The 16,408-nt window shown below is 32.0% G+C and overlaps 1 protein-coding gene across 1 annotated transcript in view; it reads right to left on the reverse strand.

Moving 5' to 3' along the window:
- LOC142976558 (neuropeptide SIFamide receptor-like) overlaps positions 1 to 16,408 on the reverse strand; it is a 179,069-nt gene that overhangs the window by 70,799 nt on the left and 91,862 nt on the right. The window lies entirely within an intron of this gene.

Genomic DNA, 16,408 nt, shown 5'->3' on the forward strand with positions numbered 1-16,408 from the left:
AGGAAATTATATGAAAACGAAAATCTTTGTTAAAATATTGAGATTGGTTTTAGTTATTAACAGCTGTAGGTATTATATTAAAAACTAATGCATTTATAATGTAAAGCCGGAACTGACTACATTTTCAAAAACTCGCTTGAAATTAAATTTGCAACGTTTTGTGGTTTTCTAATTTCACCTGATTGTTCCCCTTTTCTCCATTATATTTTTTTTTCTAGCGAACCTTTATTGTTATTAGGTGTATCTAAAGTCTTTCACCTGCATTTAACGCTAGCCATAAACATTTGCACAAAAGCACAAACGCACAATAGTAGAACGATAAGTATTGTTAATTAGGGAAACATAATAATAATATAATATAATAATATAATTTTCACACCGTTTCATAACTATGCATTTTCGTATATTAATCATTTAAGGGACCCAGATTCACTTATCCAACGTATGGTGCACTAACATTACCGATTTATACTACAATAGAGATACCACCAGAAGCAGGTTCAACAACCTTTGTAAAATGCAAATGGCTGCCATCTATAATATCTGTCGCGAATAAATTAAGATTCATTTCAGATCAATTAACAGTGCGTTACAAATTACATGAATATTTATTTCAGGAAATAATTTCAAAGGCTTTGCAATTAAGAGAGGTGCTATTTAAACGGGTGAAATAAATTTTATGAAAATAGTGCCTATCTTTTTAAGGAAATTTTCTTTGAAAATGAATTAAAATGTTAACACAAATGATTTATATCCAATAAAACCTGACCGAGTAACTAGTAAAATGTTCAATTGTAATTTTTTTAAATTCTACAAATAAAGATTACTAAGTGACTTGTTTCACAATTTTCTTAGCTCTTAAATGAAATTGATATAAGAAAAAGAATTAGTTACTATGTAGTATACATTCCATATTCTAACAATATCTTAGTAAAATTCTGATAAAAAGTATTTTAAAATATACCCAAAATCAATAGTGGGACTGAATATCATAAATAATTACCAACCCTTTTCCTAGGTGAAGGTTAACATAGTGTCCCCACAAAAAGCCTCCACTGCGGCAAAAATATCGCCCACAAAATACACCCCATAATTTTTCGTCCAAACCCCACTGGCTTATGACATAAGCTTTCGAATCCTATAAACGATGGCAAAAACCTGGCAACGTCTACAGCAACAAGTGGAAAAGGCCACCAAATCAATATTTACACGGCACCCTGCAACCAAATGTAGGTCACCCAGGTCACAGAGGTCAGTGGTCTACCTGCAACCTTGCATTCCACTCTACCCATCTCCCTCACACCTCAACAATACCTTATCTACCTGTCTCGCTCCCCCACGGCCTTGTAATACACATTACAATACAAAAGTCATAAATGATTCAAGTCTCAACAATTAAAATTGAATCGTAATACCATTGTGTAAGTATCAGTATTGTTTGCATGTTTGTAGGAAGTTGCATTTGTTTCAGATCGATTGAAATTGTAACTGATTTGATATTAATGATGGAGTTTTTCTTAACCTATTTATGAAGCCTTGGCCCGGTAAATGGATTTCAATTGTTTTGGAAAAGACAATAATAATAAATCACAAGTTGATGATGGAAATAGATAGAGTTAAGTGTGACAGTTGATTTTATTCAGTAGAGTGCTGCTTTGTTAGAAATATACATAAACTCCGAATTGTATGTGTAAAATACAAAGTTTATTTTTTATATTTATAGATAATGAAGGATTTTTCAAGTCTTTATTTTTATGCCTGATTAGTGCATTCCAGTCATTTTTAGGATACTTAGTAGCCTACCTCAATAAGCTGTTATGATTTAAATACATCTGTATTTTCGACATCTACTCGTTTAAAACACAAACATTCCATGAGCTTTTCCCCATCAAACTACGATAGCAAATATTTTTTTACGACTTCGAAATCAAAATATTATAAACTTTTTACATAACCGTGTATTTTTTTAATCATCGTCCCTATTATTTCAAGACATCTTTCCTTCCTTCAAACAAAAAGCAATTAACTTCTTAAACAAACATAAAGTCATGTTTGCATACAATTTACTTAACAATATAACCTTTATCTAAAGTCGTGACTACACGATCGTGATAAACGCCCGTGTGCACGAGGTCTTAGGTCAATAATACGCAACTTTATAAAAGAGTTAAGATTAATAGGGTCAAACACACAAGCTGTGCTCTTCCTATTATGAGTATGTTAAGGTGCAACTGGCTGGTATAATGAATAAAAGAATTAATTTAATAAAAAAGTAAGAATTAAAAGAAGTTATTACTTCCAGCCAAGCCGCTTTACGTCTAGTGGTACAGTCCCGATAATTTAACATCCTGATAAATATCACTTACGTAATGGCTTACAAAGTTTTAAGCATTTAAAAACAATAAATAAAAGAATTATTTTTGGCAAAATCCAGTTACTGTGTATGGTTAGGTGTTGACTCCACTATGCTGGCAAAGGGCAGATTGGGAGATAGCATTTCGAGGTAGTCCATCTAGATCACCCTTTCGAATACCACCTGCCAAATACATATTATATAGATGGTTCCTTTCGTGGACTAGGCTATGAGCTTTTTATCTAGGTGCTATCCGAATGGGTACCCTAGATGGACTACCTCAGCATTTTTCAAAACTAATAAAACAAAATTTCTGAGTTTAATACTTTATCTCTCATCATTGTTTACCTCAATGTTCGACAAAAAGACAGTTAGATAAATTAAAAACCAAATATTAAGAAAACAGACTCAGCCACAAACCACGCGAAACTTAATAGATGCAAATTAAAATTGATTGTTAAGGTTCGAATACACATGGACGCAACAATTCGTATTTTACGTTTTATAAATGCGATCTTTAGATTAAAGGCTTAACAAACATCCATTACGATTGTAATCTGTTCAAATTAGATATTTTATTTGCAATCTATTTGCTTTACACCTGCAGAAAATAATTAAAATTCAACACGATAAATTGCTTGTAAATATTTTTGAATCTAACAACAATAACAATAGCTATTTGTTAAGATAGATTTTAAAATGATATTTACGTATTGCATTAAAAGTACAATAAACAATTTATTTTGTAGAAAAATCAACACAGTTTTCGAATATTATACTATTCTATTCAGAGTCAGAGTCTTTACTCTGCATAATAATTGCAGTTTATTAAATTTAAATGCCTATTTAGCGCTAACAACATGTCAATATTCTATAAAGAACTTAAGAATAAATGATTTGCTTAAACAGTAAACAAGAGAATCAAATCACGAAGGTGTTGAACTAAAAACTAATATTGATTTTTGAAATGGTCTTAACTGCCTCCGTGGCGCGTTTAGGTCACCACGCCGCAACCATTGCGTCGCGAGGTCGTGGGTTCGATTCCCACACGGGACAATTATTTGTGCGAACCACAAATAATTGTTTCGGGTCTCGTTGTGCTTTGTGTTCGTTGCTTGTATTTTTGTTAAAGTCCCCGCGACACAAGAGCAATTCTTAGTGCGGGAGGCGACTTTAAAAAAAAAATTGCTGTAAAATATTCAGAATGAGGAGCGAATCTTTCCACGCATGACCTGACCCGGCATCAGCGACTGCGTGCCGATGTGAATAAATGTAGCGGTGCCTTAAATTATGTAATTGGGACACGGCGAGCAATCGGCTTCAGCTTTTATGGTGCAACGGAGTTTATGGATGATACCTTATTTTTTGTTTCCTACATGCATATTGTCTCATTTGACAACTAATATTAAAATTTGTTCTTAGTTAGCATTTCTGAATTATAATTTGTAAAAAAAAACAATTACTGCGGGGCAAGTATCTTCTTCCGTCAAAAGGCAAGTGTAACCCCTCCACTTATTTCTTCTGTAATAATACTGATGCCTTATTGATTAATTAGGTTGTATTAAACTTAAATATGTAACGTATGGAAAAAGATTTTTCTACTGATTAAGACCTCGCTTTTAAGTTCCTGAACATAAATGCAACCTGTAAAAAGAATACCAAATTTTTTATAGTAAAAAAATACGAAACATGCAATTATGACTTTTTAAACCTCACAATTGACTATTGGAACTTTACTTATACACATGATAAACTAACCGCAACCCAATTCATCACAGAGCCCTTACAAGTAGCCTGAGTATCAAACTCAAGACATCTTATATCCAGCGTGCAATAATCCTTCACCCCACCACTTGACCCCATCGACGCGACGTCCGGTACTATCAGTCACTAGTGTTAGTTAGGATGTACAGTATACTAACTCACATCACGCGGGAAGATGTGTATATTAGATACCAATGTTAATATTGAGTACATGAATACAATAAAAGTATTAGGCTGGTGATTTAATAGCAGGAGTTTACAGAAAACTTTACTACTGTTCATTTCTGTCATTGACTTAAAAACTCTAGAACTATTAATAAGATACTCCAGTAAGTATATTGCGAGTATTTAGTAATAATGGAATTCGATTTTTTTACGTAACTGCTTAGTTTTGCAAATGATTTCGATGTTATATGTGTGTTGTGCAGTGTTTTAATAAGGAGAAAAGAAACTATGTTTTGGGTTCAGTTTATCTTCTCCTTCTCTATTATCATAATATATGCAAACACTAACAAGACTGTCTAAGCCTCATTATAACAAACAACACAGGCCACAGAGTTATCCCAAAACATGCACATACAAAACTAACTAGAACATAAACAGAGCAAAAGCGCACTCCTTCAAACTTCACAGAATGGCTGCCAAAATTTTAATTGTGAAAAGTTTATTTCAATTTGCAGTGTAGTTATGGAAACTCGAACACGCTGTATAATGCAGGAGTGGGCCGCCAGCGTAAGTTGGTCCGGGCCGTCGTGGCCTTGGGCATTCGCGTTTTATTGTCTACACTGTCTTGGATTAAAATCCCTTGTATTTCCATGTTTTGTTTTGTTTTGAATATGTTTTACTGATATTTGAGGCCGTTAGGATGTGTCCTTTGAGTTCGTGCTTTAAAAAAATTCGCTTCAATTATTATGTCAATTATTTTTGGTATGGCTTCATAATTATCTTTAAATCTAACTTCGTTGGTAGAAGTAGTTGTATATTACTTTCCTATTCTTTTCTTGGTCTCATAAAAAGGCTTTATCATTTCAAAGGATATCGGTTCGTAGAATCATCAGGAACTATTCGTTTCAAAGTTATTGATCTCTACTAATTACTTAGCTTCGAGAATTTACTAACATCAAGGAACAAGGCTATATCAATTTGATTTATAATTTAGTCGACAAGTTGTTTTAACTTTGAGTTTACTAAGAATCGTATCGTTTGTTCAAAGAGTTAAACAACTACCTCATTTCTTAGAAATATCTGAAACTTAGAAATAAAATCTTATTTACTTTTCATACCAGGAAATTATTAAAGTCAAAATATTTTCCTCTTTTTCATAATATATATCTTTTGAATTAGCATTTGAATACACCTGCATCATTATTATCAGAAATGCCTTGCAAAACCACTTTTCCTGTAGCCGAAAAAGCAAACATTTTTCACAATAGTCAACCAAGTTGTCACTATCTTGCCCTCGAAAAAATACAGCAACCTTATCGCTTTACGACATGTAAAAAATCGTGATAAAAACCAAGATATGAGAACGACATGTCAAAAGGTGCCTACTTCCTTTTTCATTATGTTGGTCCGGGACCAAGTCGAGATGGTTGGCTCGGGGTGGACGGGCGAGGGGGTAGCGAGGGGTGAGAGGGGGGTGCGGGGTTGGTTGAAAGTAGGTCAGGCCGATGAACTAGGCCGTCAGGGCGGGCTCCCAGAGACTTGTTGCAGAGAACGAAAGAACAGGTGCGTTCGAGGATCATACAGGATTATATACGAGTTTGTTATTAAGTACATAAGACCAGGGATATTTTTTCGAGAGTTTTTTAAGTAATGTTGAGTTTGTTTTAAAGTGGGGTGTTTGTTGTTTTAATTTTGAGGTTTTATGGTCTTTTATCGGCTTAGAAACTGCATTTTTGTTGCTTTAAAGGATTAACCTTAAACAAAATCCATTCTGCGAGAAACAATTTAGTTATTTATCATCAAAATAGATATTGAAATAAAAATAACAAAATCTTTTATGCTGTATCATTCCTAAGAGATAATCTGTAGTTAGAAAAAAACAATGAGATAAATAACATGTGCGATGCAACTCAGCATTTAGGCTCCATACATCAAAACTGTCAAACAAACGTTTAGTTTATCTTCACCACAAGGCTTTTGACTTTCAAACTAATTATTAATAGCAAACATAATATCAAAAAGTCAAAAGGACGATGCTGCAAGTTGTAACTGATAGTAAATATCAATTTGAACTGTAATTCAACCATATTGTAGATTTAAAGTTTACACAGGTTCAGAATTTATAGTTGTGGTGATAATTGAGAATATTTGTGAGAAATATGGTTTAAGGTATAATTTATAGGCAGTTTGGTTAGATAGTAAGATATTACACAATTTAATTTAATATCAATAGCAATAAGGATCGTTACTGCAAATGAATTCTAACTATAAATGGCTTTAAATAAAATAGTTCTAACATTAGCATCTTACTTCATTTTCAAAACGGAAGATAATTTTTTCTCTAATTTAATAACTTTGTCTTACAGTTATGACTATTATCACAACACATATACTCAGTTAAATACATTAATTAGTTCACCTCCTAAAATTTTGATGGCCTAAAAAATCACTCTACTAGGTGTCCCTCAAGGAACTTCATTCGGCCCCATTTAAAACAAGCCCCAAATTATTCGCGTATCCCCAGACATGCCCGGGTTAAAGGAACTCGACAAATTGAGCCTCCCTTTAAAATATTGGCGTTCACATTGCCCCACTTCCAACACGTATTTTAGGCATGAGTATTATAGATTGATATAGCACCTTAAAGAGGCGAGTACTTTACTCGGACCTAAGGAACATGTGTGTCTAGGCTTTATTTGGGGCAAGATGTCTGGACTGTAAACGGGTTAGATTTACTGTGGCTAAGTTTTTGTGTTAAAGAGATATGGTACAGTAATGAGATATAGGAGAAAAGTAATTATTGACACAAATTATGTAATCACCTAGAAAAGAGAAAAAAAAACGGAGATGTTTAAGAACTGATTTTGGTAAATAATTTCATCATTTCAGAGCACTCTAAAGTGGTGACACATTACGATAACTGTCTTTAAAAGAAATAAATAAAATGTTTACTTAGAGCTGTTTGTTGTCAGTGAACTTTATTCGAGAAACAAGTTTACCTACCCCCAGGTTTCTGAGGTACATTTAGCGGTAGTTTATCTATTCAATAGCGTTTAAGCTTATATAAAAATGACAGTTTGAATAGATAAACTACCTCTAAATGTACCTCAGAAATCGGGCATTAGTAATACTTACACCAAGAAATGTTCTGTATGAACACTGCTATGATGCTTAAAATATCCTAAAATCACCGGCACCCAGACTTAACTCAATATTATCGTCTACCTAAACGTCTCTAGCAAGTAAATATACTTCCCCGCCCTTAATTTTAAAACACGTGAGGTGTAATGAAAATATGATTACGTGTCCCAATTTTCTGCAAGAGCGAGCTTCTCAAACGAGCTCCGTCTTACGATTTGATACACTTCATTGACTTAAGGACTTCAGATTTTTTAGTTACTACCTTGTCTGTTTAAGCACTAGTTTATGGTACACGTACATGCCATGCTTCAACTTTTAGATATGACTAGCTGACCCGCGCAACTTCGCTTGCGTCACATAAGAGAGAATGGTGAAATTTTTCCCCGTTTTTGTAACATTTTTTACTCGTACTCCTAATGGCCGTAGCATGATGATATACATACAGCCTATAACCTTCCTCAATAAATGGGCTATCTAACACTAAAGGAATTTTTCAAATCGGATCAGTAGTTCCTGAGATTAGCGCGTTCAAACAAACAAACAAACAAACAAACAAACTCTTCAGCTTTATAATATTAGTATAGATTAGTATAGATAAAACATTCAATTCTTGGATTAGTCCTTTTTTTACTAAATACTTATTTGTAATCCAATATCATGTTCGAAATTGTCATTCGCTTAGGTTTGAGATCAAAAAACATTTTTTCTAAATCTAGGGTAAATTAAAGTGTCGAGAACTTTTTAGTACACCTATTAAATGCATTTATCTCACTCAATAATGTCTAAAAACTAAACAAAACGAAAAGAAAAGAAATCATGACGGTAATGACTATATTTTTGGCTGCTTTTTCCTAGCGAAGAGGCTTATGATACAGTTTCTACGTATTTGTATGGAACATGTGAAGTCGTAGAGCTTATGACTGTGTTTCCTTTATCGATGCGCTTGGAATTTTATGTTCAGATCATGCGGTTTAAAGGCTTTCGAGTGCTACGTTATGTAACTTTTTATTGAAGCAGAGAGATTTTGTGAATTACTTTTTTGTAGAACATGACCCAATGATGTGAGGACGTAATGCATATAATTCTTTTTAGAACTGTCGCTTCTAGAAATACATATTAGTTTTTGTAAATAATAATTATTATTATTTGGTACTGTATTGTTAACATCAAATTCAAAGTAAAACTTAATTTTTATGTCTTATTCAAACGATTCTTAAAACGTCTTTCTGCAAACAGTTACTGTACAGTGCAGTAGACATTTGTCCTAAACAAATTAATAAATTATAATCATATAACTACTAATATTATAAACCTAAGGTCATCAGTGAAAGGAACACTAGTTTCTGATAGATAACGTCATTTCTAGGTTTAGTCTTAATTAAACCTTGATTCAATACCTAGATTATATAGATGACATTGTTGCTATCTTAACTAAAATATCTAGCCTTGTCACTACAACATTACGTATTGTTACTATTATGCTTTCGTATCAATATTTTGTTACAGAATATATTGATACAGTGTTTGCAAAACAATCAGTTGCTACAATTTTTATTTTTCTACAAATTATATTCTACGTCTGCCTCCGTGGCGCAGTGGTTAATGTCATGCAGGCAAGCGTAAGGTTCTATTCCTATACCATCCATATCCATAACAAATATTTATTTTGTGCGAACCACAAAGAGTTGTTTTCTTTCTAGTTTTACTTTGTGACCGTTGTTTGTATGCTTGTAAAAGTCCCCGCGACGCAAGAGAAAATCTTAGTGCAGGAGATGTCTTAAAAATAAGTATATATTAATGAAGATAGTAAACATGATGTCAATGGTATATGTTTTCAGCGGTTAGTCTCTGTTTATTAGTTTATTGATCAACTTGCTACATTTCAATATAACAAATTCTTGTCTTTGTTCTCCTCTTTTTATGAGTATTACTATGAGTATTTAATTATAATATCGGTTTCTATAAAGAGTAAACAATTAATATGAAATAATATTATTCCATGGTTCTCATTGACTAATGCATGATTTAGCTACCCATCTTTGGACTAACCGCAGCAAAGATTGCTTACCTAATGTATTTATTAGTAGATTTCACTTTCAGAGACTTAGTGAAACTTACTGCTCTATCATTTTAGTTCAAAATTATGTCAGTCAATGGAAACTTTCCTACTCCTGCCGGACCATTTAAAAGGTCAAACTAAAATCTCCAGAGACACGGCTTACATTTAGTATAGTATTAAGTGGAAATGTACTAGCAGTTGATAGGTAAATAAACCTTGTGAATAATCGATATTATTATATAATTATGTGTATAGTATACTAATATTATGGAATATTTGTTTGGTTTTATACTTTGTATAGTTTATGGCAACATTGTATACAGAGAATCACGCTTTCTTCTCATAGGGGTAGGCAGAGACTTATGACTTAAGTGACTAAAATTTTGAATTTGCTATTATTTTTGGATCTTAGAAAATTTAATATTTCATTTTCAGCAACTGAATGATAAATGCTTTAGTTCCGTATTAGTTATCCTTATTTTTAATCCTAGCTACCAAAATGAAAGGAATTTGTTGCAATAAAAAAAAGAACCAGTAAAGTTTTAAATATCGTGAAGATAAATTATTCATGAAAAGCTTAGGAAACTTAAAACAGAATCTAAAAATAATAATAATAATCATTTAATAATAATAATCATTTATTTGCTAGAATATGGTAATGATACAGGTTGTTAGATACATAATAGTCCACATATTCTGCCAATATATTTTTTATATTCATAAAAGTCATAAAACATCAGTTTTTATTTTGTAAAACTGCACTACAGTTTTAGCGATACATAAAACATAGTAGTACGTGTTTTACAACTTTAATATATTTAACATAAATTATACTAAAAAATTTGGAATAAAAATAATTCCGCGAATCATTTTCAATTTACGACTAAGAACGTAAACATTCTAAATATGTGTATTTTACGGCATTTTCTTTTTATAGCCTGTGTTTAGTACCGGGCTGTTTGGAACTGTTCATGTGTGAAATATAGTAGTACATAGGTACATGTTATCTATACTAATATTATAAAGCTGAAGAGTTTGTTTGTTTGTTTGTTTGTTTGAACGCGCTAATCTTAGGAACTATTGGTCCGATTTCAAAAATTCTTTCAGTGTTAGATAGCCCATTTATTGAGGAAGGCTATAGGCTATATATCATCACGCTACGACCAATAGGAGCAGAGTAGCAATAAAAAATGTTCCAAAAACGGGGTAAATTCTCTCTTATGTGACGCAAGCGAAGTTGCGCGGGTCAGCTAGTGTACTATATTACTGATTTTTATTTGCAAATGACTGTCTACAGTGTGTGTGCTTCAAATTAGTTTTTTTTTCTCATTACTGTCCCACTGCAGGGCAAGGGTTTCCTCCCAAACAAGAGGAGAGGTTAGGCCTTGAGTCCACCGCGCTGGCAAAGTGCGGTTTGGGTAGATATTATCGGTAGATTATATAGGCAAAAATGTATATAAAACATCCGAAACTATATGGAAAAGCTCAATAGCTACTGTGCTTACAACCGCCCTAACATTACAATTGTGTGGTATCGTAAGTTCGATTTCTAATTATAACAATTAAATAGTGAGTTCTCAGCAATGACACTGTTAATTTTTTAAAACACAAATTATTATAAACTACATTTACACTCTCTACGAACTGTCGTAATTTCTACGTCGTTAACTAGTATTTCAAAATGTTGAAATAATTTCAGCACTGGATTCTTGTATTAGCTTTACTTTCGTATTTCTTCTACTTCTTGTAAATATGAACACGCTGTATAAAGATACTCGAATAAGAAACACTCTGTATAGTATTAAGTTTCGTATAAATGTTTATTGATATAGTTGAGTGTGGAGTTTTATTATTAGTGCTCCATGTTTATGATGTGTTATATTGTTATAGTATAGTGAATATTATAGTTTGGTATGTCTGGTTTAAGCATGAAAGATTCGTATTTATTTAAGCTATAAAACTCGTTGAAATTTATTTAAAAACGGTAGAAACATAAATATTAGATTCTAAAATATTTTTGAAAAAAAGTAGATATCACCCTACATTAACTACTGTAATTAGTAAATGTAATGTAAGAATAACGTACTTTCAGGATTCTAAGACGATCCCAAACAACAAAAGTAGCATTATTAAATCATTTTATTACCATTATAAAATATTTTTTTTAATTTTATGTTTCATCTTGTGTTTCATAGCATTGTTTTATTTATGTTAAATTCTAAATCAAAACAAAACATTCAAATCACCAACGACTTACTTCCCAAATCAAAATCTCATCCATACAATTTCAACGTCCTCAACAAATTCCCTCCAAGCTCAAAATTATATTCACAATTCCCACACAGCCTTCAGAAAGACAGGCCGAAAATCCAATATGGTGACTGCAACCTTCGTGCTGTCAAACTGCACAAGATTAATTCAAAGGCCTTGACTCACGATATAGGACAATGAGATGAGAAAGATTTTATTACCAGTGTGTAACTTTATGAGATGGGTGAATAGATTTTTTATATTTTCCTGCCTGCATGAAACCTTGAAGGGATAAGTCTTTCTTTTCGGCGACATATCCTTTTGTACGTAGCCTTGGAGTAAAATGCATAAACTTTAGCATCAGTTGTAGACATATTTAAAGCTCGTCTCTTTTCAAGTAGTCTACACGCAAAATCTAAATGTTATAACATGAAGCAAAACTTTTGGACTTTCTGCGAAAATGAGCTCGATATAATTTTATTATTGTATCAAACACATCACATGTCAAGCAAATTATTTGACAATTTAAAAGTACGGCTGTGAGTTTCTTGTTAGCTCTTCTCATAAGGCTCTACTCCGATCTCTTGTTAGATATAGTAATTGAAACGACTAATATATATGTGTCAAGATTTGACTTAAATAACTAAATATATAATTTTAAATGGATGTACTTATAAATAAATTCAGATCATAACGATCAGTGTGTCAACAGAACCAAGGTTAAGATTCCACAATCACATTTCTTAAAAACATCCTTCAACAATTACAAGCCAAAACATCCCAAACTAAATCAAATACCAATGATAAATGACCTTTCCTTCCGACTATCATACACTGGGCAATAGGCCAAGAATGACTGGCTGTTTTCTAATACGATCATAATTCTGTTTGTTTTCATTAATGGAATATAAACTATTTAGTAATATTTTTGTGCAGTCATTTTGTTGATGAGGAGAAATGATAGATGGATGTGGAATATAGATTATTGCGTATGAGAAGGTCGAATGAGGCTTTTATTTTGCTAAGGTATTTGATTTGAATCCATTTACTGGTATATCATTAACTAACTAAGGGACACTAACTACGGTTAACCTATAAAAACTGCCTGAATTGATTACAAAAAAAAACATTTTTGATGTTGATCACAATTTTGTATAATTACAATCAGTAATGTAAAATATTTGACCCCCATAAAGAAACTAGTTTTCATATATTTCACTTTTGTAAAAGGCTTTAAATAATATTATACAGCGCCGTTTTCACTATTCACAGAAACCTACATAGGTACCTACTATTTTTTAAATTCAGACAAAACTTGTTCATTTATTTCAAATATACTAAGTACCCTATCTATTATATCCCGCAAATATTCCAAAGAAATCTAGAATTTGGTTTAATAGGACATCCAAGCCCTAGTTTTGAATCCCAGGAATTGTATTAATTACCTAATTAATTAGCATCACTTATTTAAAGTACAGACGCGCCCAATTACTGTACTGTCAGGCGCAAACCGTCGGCTTTATCAAAGGGAAGTTCAAAGAGACCGCCGCCGCCATATTGATTTATTTCAACCTTCAAGGACCTGATGGTATCTGTTCTAATTAATTAATTAAATGGAAAATCTATCACACTTCTTAAAGACTGGTTACTAATAATATAATCCACTATTAAAATATTTTTTCTGACCTAATTTTAATTGACCTTGATTGCCTATGTTTCAGCAGTAGTAGGCTGCCATCGAAAGATCATGCATTTGGTTCCCGAGTCGAACATAAAGGCTTAATTAGCATTTAAATACAATACGATGATGATAATAAATTAAAGTAGAGACAACTCTTTTTAAAAAATATACTGCAACGCACCAGTTTTGCCTAAATCAGGAATTGAATCTCTAGCTATCATGACAATCCGCATACAAAGCCCTACCGAATAAAAGAGCAGTCTATTTTTACATTTAGCTGACTAGACAGTTAAAGTAATACCTAGTATAAAACCTTAACGATGCCCGCATTGCTAGGCTGTACTAAAAATACCTAAACCACAGTTGAATGACCTCCCTCCAATAATCCTGATACAAAAAGTATAATTTAAAAAGTTTCGTACAAATTCCATTTATTACTTAATAACAGTATCGTGGTTTGAATCTTATTAGGATTGTATAAAGCTTTCTTGGATATAATTAGGTCTTATGTAAATGCGATTTTGCAACTGGAATCAATGACCTTCAAAATTTAGTTGTTGTCTTGGAAAAATGAAGAAAGACGGCAAGATTTTTGAAGTCTATGGAGATCTTAATAGCTTGGACTACATAGCACTGTATACTAAAGTTTAACATTATTTATCTCTAATACTTCATCTACCAGTACAAGCTTAACTTAATGCGACGGATAAAATATATGCACTTTTGCGAACTTAAAAATAACAAAATACAATCTTCACTCAGTAATTATAAATGTGAAAGTTAAAGTTTGTTAATCAATCTCACCAAAACTTCTGATCAGATTTTCGCAAAATTTAGCACACAGGTAGATTATAATCAAATGACTTAGTATACTTTTACCCTAGGAAATGATTTCATGCGGATGAAGTCGCTAGTAGATAAATAAATCCATACTACTTTCCCTATTCATGAACCGACTAAATTTTATTCAATATCTTTGTAAGGTTTCTTATAAATAAACCTTTTAAAGAAGAGTTTCCGTGATCTCAGATTTCAGAGCCTCAATTCTAATAACTGAACTGTTTTTATAAGTTTTCATGAATTTGATCTAATAATAATATTTATTTTGGGGTAGAAACAGCGAATTTTCGATCAGGTAGCGAAAAGGCTATTACTGGTATTTGATGGTAAATTGATATTTTTTGTAGTGTTGCTGGGCAGTACCGAAATAAAATATTAGCCGTATTATTACTTATTATAGGCGTCTAGTCTATTCAGTATAACCAGTGTCTTTAAGAAATAAGTTATTATTAGCAAAACATCATTTTATTTATTAAAATGTATTAGATATTTGAAACAATAAATGTCAAATCTCAGAAGATTATTTAGTGTGATTTTACGAAGACTATCCAAGATCACAAAATCAAACGAACTAGTTTTAAGACAGCTTTGAAAAATTCAATCATAATTTTACATAAATCCTTATAATACTAACAATAAGCCTTACAATCACTTTTATAATAATTTTGAAGTCAACACGGCGCAATCAACAAATTTTAAAGTATTAATCTTGCACTGAACTTCAAAGATAAAATGACTAGAGTTTGTTATTGGAAAATTTCCAATAATTCATCTAAATATTAATTCATACCTCATTTTGTATAGATGTTGAACTTTATTGGAATTCTACAAACTTGGAAAAGACAATTTTATGAAATTTGATTTGATTTGACCTTCGTATCATTTGGATTTAGACGTACAAGTTTATTAACTTTTGTAAATATTGAAGCTACAGGTTTTTTCTCAGCCATGATTTATAAAAAAAAAATATACAAATATTATAGGTGTAAAAGTATGCCTATGAAGCTTCTGAACCGTGAAACAGATTTTGATATAATTTTGCATGTAGATCTTCAATTTCCCAAAAACACTGTTTATTTTTATTTATATAAAAAGCGAAAGTATAAAAGTTAAATAACACGGAAGCTAAGTTTCGACGGCCATGTAATACAAAATACCTTAAAAAATTTGGTAGGTTTTTTCATTTGAAAATAACTAAATCATAAAATAATAATTAAGAAACCTAAGTTTTCGTTACCACGTTATTTACTTTTTATCTCAATTACGTGAAAGAAAACGTCTTTTGTAATAAAATTAAATATACATTTTATCGTAGGACTTACATAACGAAAATGCCTACCGAACAGTAATTAAACTAATTACGAATAAAACGTGTACTTAATTTAATTACAAGATACGTATAGACTTATGAGAAAGGCCCTATTATGCATATTTGAAAAGTATAAAAGAATCGAATAGCAAAACTGCAAAGCTCTAGCAAGAAACTTATTGCTATGTTATTTTTCTTTGAGTCCAACAACATACAGTATTTTATACGGAAATGGAACTTGATCGCTATAATATTTGTCATATATATTTCGATGTTTTCCGTCACCGTTAGAGCAAGTGACAGTCATTTCTAACACACACATAACTTCGAAAAGTCATTGGTGTGTTGCCTCTGGTTTGGGTTCGAACCTGCGAACACTTGCGTGGTAGGTGCCAACTTAAACCACTCGGCTATCACCGCTTCAATGACTAGTAAAAACTGTTTGAACTTCCACCAATCTGTACATCAAAACATAATCAAGGAGCTCTTCATCGGCCTTCGATCTCAAGGATGTTCGAAATATGCGAAGGTTTAACTCTCAAAGCGTACATAGTTGACATTGTTGAACAGTTGACGGAAAACATAAGAGATGACGACGGAATTTCACATCGATTTTGGCTAAAAATAGTAAGTGCTTTTTGATGGCGCATTATGGCATTGTGTGATGTTTGTAGATTGTGAGAGTATTTTTAGTATGTGACATTTTAAGAAGATTTGATAAAAGACTTTGTTATTTATAGCTCAATTTAGGAGTGTGCAGATTTAAGGTAAAAATCAAGTGAGAAAGCGTATCTACTGCTGCTACCTTTACCTTTACTACCTAAATACTTTTAATAATATGTTGTT

Source organism: Anticarsia gemmatalis, chromosome 11 (genome assembly GCF_050436995.1).
Source record: "Anticarsia gemmatalis isolate Benzon Research Colony breed Stoneville strain chromosome 11, ilAntGemm2 primary, whole genome shotgun sequence".
Lineage (NCBI taxonomy): Eukaryota > Metazoa > Arthropoda > Insecta > Lepidoptera > Erebidae > Anticarsia > Anticarsia gemmatalis.